General features: G+C 45.5%; 1 protein-coding gene across 4 annotated transcripts in view; it reads left to right on the top strand.

The window, feature by feature from the left end:
• Positions 1–5,000, top strand: part of LOC308327093 (neurobeachin-like) — a gene marked incomplete at its 5' end in the record, with an annotated part of 182,914 nt that overhangs the window by 83,420 nt on the left and 94,494 nt on the right. The gene's annotated exons all lie outside the window — the stretch shown is intronic.

The following is a 5,000-nucleotide window of genomic DNA, read 5'->3' as shown; positions in this document are numbered from 1 at the left end:
CAGTACATGAAATGCATAGAAACGTAGGTGTAGTGCCTCAGTAATCTAGGATCATAGGTAAACCAAGAACTTATCATCAGTCTAAACATTATAATTCATTTTCCACACAAAACTCTTTTATCAGTCTGGACGTGAGCGGAACCTACTATCAAACCTCAACTCGTATATGCAGATTTTTGAGTGTGTGTTAACTTGGTGTGCAGTTTAGTAAACCTGACTGAGAGAGAGAAAACACATTGCATGGATGCATCTGGGACGTATCCACGGTGATGTAACCCATCAGGGTTTCATCTGGGACGTATCCTCAGTGATGTAACCCATCAGGGTTTCATCTAGGACGTATCCTCAGTGATGTAACCCATCAGGGTTTCATCTGGGACGTATCCTCAGTGATGTAACCCATCAGGGTTTCATCTAGGACGTATCCTCAGTGATGTAACCCATCAGGGTTTCATCTGGGACGTATCCTCAGTGATGTAACCCATCAGGGTTTCATCTGGGACGTATCCTCAGTGATGTAACCCATCAGGGTTTCATCTAGGACGTATCCTCAGTGATGTAACCCATCAGGGTTTCATCTAGGACGTATCCTCAGTGATGTAACCCATCAGGTTTTCATCTGGGACGTATCCTCAGTGATGTAACCCATCAGGGTTTCATCTGGGACGTATCCTCAGTGATGTAACCCATCAGGGTTTCATCTGGGACGTATCCTCAGTGATGTAACCCATCAGGGTTTCATCTGGGACGTATCCACAGTGATGTAACCCATCAGGGTTTCATCTGGGACGTATCCTCAGTGATGTAACCCATCAGGGTTTCATCTAGGACGTATCCTCAGTGATGTAACCCATCAGGGTTTCATCTGGGACGTATCCTCAGTGATGTAACCCATCAGGGTTTCATCTGGGACGTATCCACAGTGATGTAACCCATCAGGGTTTCATCTGGGACGTATCCTCAGTGATGTAACCCATCAGGTTTTAATCTGGGACGTATCCTCAGTGATGTAACCCATCAGGGTTTCATATGGGACGTATCCTCAGTGATGTAACCCATCAGGGTTTCATCTGGGACGTATCCTCAGTGATGTAACCCATCAGGGTTTAATCTGGGACGTATCCTCAGTGATGTAACCCATCAGGGTTTCATCTGGGACGTATCCTCAGTGATGTAACCCATCAGGGTTTCATCTGGGACGTATCCTCAGTGATGTAACCCATCAGGGTTTCATCTGGGACGTATCCTCAGTGATGTAACACATCAGGGTTTCGGGTCTCTCCAACATCATACCCCTCACTCAGGTGACCCAGCCGGAGTGATCAAGTCCCGACTTACTTACGTCCCAGTAGCTACCCTCAATCAGTCCCATTAGGGCAAGACCAGGGCCACACACTCCGTTGCTCCGGAACTACTCTACCGGGACTGGGAGGTAGATCAATCTGGAGCGTGGAAGGACTAAGCTCTGTGGGTTGACTCTTGTCAACCCACAGAGGGCCCCTCCTACGTCTCACCAGGTCCACTCCTGCTCTCACCAGGTCTAGGACCTAGGACCCAGACTACCAGCACCAGGCAGTTCATTTAGGAGTGGTGGATTATTGGGCCGCAATGGTTCTGCAGGCTTCACCTGGGCCATCCTAAAGGCCTCGCCGACGGTTAGTTGGGCTTCCTCCTCACGGAAGACTCAGGCTGGGGTGCCAACCCATACTGCTCCCGGATGCCGTCTACATTCCGGCTGTCACCCATCTCTCCGGTGGTCACCAGACTATTCCTGGTTGTCACATAGTCTATTCCTGAGTCACATGAGGCCACATATTCATCACAAGTTAAAAGTATATAATCTATGTTAAAAAAGTCTGTTTTGTGAAGGCCTACATCGACTATGCGTCTCCTGTGGCACTCAAAGACGACCACCGGAGGTCTTTGGGGATGTTCTAGGAGGTCCTTGTCAAAGTATTATATAGTCACTTTAGTTAGGAACCAAATGGATCCCATTTGTACACTTGACAGCGTGCATATGACAAATGGAACCAAATGCCCAAATGGACCATTATTGGTCCATTTGGTTCTGTCAGACTTATGGGGGTCCATGGCTTTATACCGTATATAAACCAAACCGGGGGGGTCATTGGAATTTAAATCTTTGAGTCAGACACCCACATCTTAATGGGTGGGTGTTCAAGGTCTCCTTCAGTCAGAGTGTGTGTGTGTGTGTGTGTGTGTGTGTGTGTGTGTGTGTGCGCACGACCGCACGTGCGTGTGTGTGTGTGCGTGCGTGTGGGCCACACTTAGTTAATGACAGGAGGACAGTGAAGGTTACCTCCCATTATCCATCGTACGTCTGATGTCAGAGTGTTTGTGTGAGAAGGACGTCTGTGTGAGATTAATTCACTTAATCACTTTATCACTCGCACACACACACAAAATGTTTGTCTCAGAATGTGTGGGCATGCATATGAGTACATTATTATTAATTTCTATTACACATTTTTGAGGTATTTTATGTTTAGGCAGGGTTTGTAGTATTTAGAGCTGCAACTAGGACCAGTTTAACGGCGTTTATTGTGAAACACTGGCTCTGGGATGAAAGACAAATTCAAGTTATAGCATACAGTGAATTAAAGGTGCATTTTGGTCCTTTGGGTTGGGTTGACGTTATGGAAAAGAAACGGCGTTCTGTTCGCGAGAGGCCTTTCTCGTTATTCGCTGCTCTTCGCTTCAGAAGATTTGCAGCGAGTTGGAACACCTCGGGGCGAGTCAGTCTTCACGGCGCGGCAGGCCTCATGATGAAAGGCTTTCAGCCCCGGGGCTTTCCTGCGCAGTCAGGCTGAGCATAGCACCTGGGGACCCAGGCAGCCTGCACGCTCCTAGTGGAGCTCCCTGCCCGGAGCCTCTGCAGAGGGTGTAGCAGAGCAACTTGGTTGGCCTTTGATCTGATCTGGGTGCACGGCACGCCTTCACGGGTACGGTATGCACCTCACTGCTGTGGTGGCCACAGGGTATTACTGTCTGACAGACTCGCACGCACAAACACACACACACACACACACACACACACACACACACACACACACACACACACACTTGAATTAATATATGGTACTTGAGGATATCAACATTTCAGGACGACATTGAAAAATTCAGAAGTCTATATCTATTGATATATTTTTTTTTATATTGTAATGTTTAGTTTAGTTTGCCATTGATCCCAGATTACTGAGACACTACACTGTCTCTATGCATGTGATGCATTGCCTTGTGTTTACATTGCTTACTGTAAATCGCTCTGTAGAGGCATTTAGCAGAGTCTGCTAAATGTCTAAATTGTAAAATTGTAAATTATGACCAGCACCTGTAATATTTGTTATACGTTGCAACATTTATAACGAGTGTGATAGTGCCTCCACACACTGGCAATTACAAAAGACACAAAGATAGCTGTTGTAGCAGCTACCAACGTCATGATGTAGCTTTGAGCTTATATCTTCATGTTGCTGGCTTCCATTGAAAAAAAACAGTAGACTGTAGCTTTCTGTGTAGATTTGTTTCACTATAAGCACATTATAATGCATTATAAATGCGCTTGAAATGCATTATAGACCCGATTATACCAGATGTCTTAAGTTACCAAAGATATCTCAAACTCTAATGGCCACCAGATTGCTGTTGCACTTGGAGCAGTGCTGTGGTACCATACCTCTATCTATTCATGGACTTTTAGTCTTATTATTTCATGAATCTTGTACAGTTCTCCTGCCCCTGTTTAGTGCTCGTGTTTGAGTACTATCAACATCTGTGTGTACAACTGTGTGTGGGTGCAGTCTGCAGTCCACACACGCACACACACACACACACACACACACACACACAGAACAATGCGGATGGCTGAGTGGATTTGGCCCCACCAGCTGTTCATCCACTTTTCTCTTCTCTTCTCCTCTCTCTCTGTCTGGGCTAATTCAATTAGCGCCTGGGCTAGTGCTGTGTTCATTAAGCTAATGCTGGCTTGTTTACACGCGGCTCATCTCTGTAATTACACAGACTCCATTTTGGGTGACAAACATCTACACGTGCACACTTGTGTGCTGCTCCTGCTCCCCCATTACATCTCCTCCTCCAGAAGCATGTATCTGTCATAATGGCATTAGTGCAAATTGTTTTTTTCTACAATAATGTGGCACTTTAAAAAACAACTCAAAGGCGCGTTGGAAGAGGTTTTGGTGTGTGTGTGTGTGTGTGTGTGTGTGTGTGTGTGTGTGTGTATGTTTAGCAGTAGGTTAGGTTACTTTTTAAGTAGTCACAGAATATTTATGTCCGCTACAATCGATCCCCTGACACGATCGTTTCAAAATGAAGAAGAAAAAACGGCCGATGTGTTCATTTGTTATGCTCCGTTTGACAATCTATAATGGCGGACCAGGAAGTGAAATGCACATGAGAAAAACCAAACGAGGGAGTGGATTCTTCTTATTATTTTTTTGTTCCTGGCTTCAAGGACAGTGACTCATAGAGAGCATCTAGCGTAAAACTACTGAAGACGCATTATGACCGACGAGAAGTGGTTAAACGTCCATGAAGTGCACTGTTCACTTCACAACAAAGCCAGGTTCAGCATGACCTAATACCCTAACAACCAGAACACCAGTTGCATGGTGGCACAGAAACAAACAAACAAACAAAAAAACAAGTCCACAGTGGCCTGAACAACCTCAAACACAGATGGGGCTATATGGCCAGCTGTGGCAGGGGTGTGTGTGTGGGGAAACGGCTACTGTGGTAACAACTGTATTTAGGAGAAAATATGAAACACGACTGGGTGCAGTATCGACATGCCTTCTTCATGTGAATTTCAGCCTCTTTTGTGGCCAGTCAATGATACCAGATGCATATGCATAAATTATGACTCCATATTAATTAAGCCTGATTTGACACCTGCATGTGATGCTAATGTTTCTAAAGTAACATTTACACACCTGCATACTATATATGATGATAATAGG

The sequence above is a fragment of the Protomyctophum bolini genome (genome assembly GCF_963924005.1).
Source record: "Protomyctophum bolini genome assembly, chromosome: 13".
Lineage (NCBI taxonomy): Eukaryota > Metazoa > Chordata > Actinopteri > Myctophiformes > Myctophidae > Protomyctophum > Protomyctophum bolini.
The sequence above is the reverse complement of the archived record's forward strand: the minus strand, read 5'-3'. Positions and strand labels throughout refer to the sequence as shown.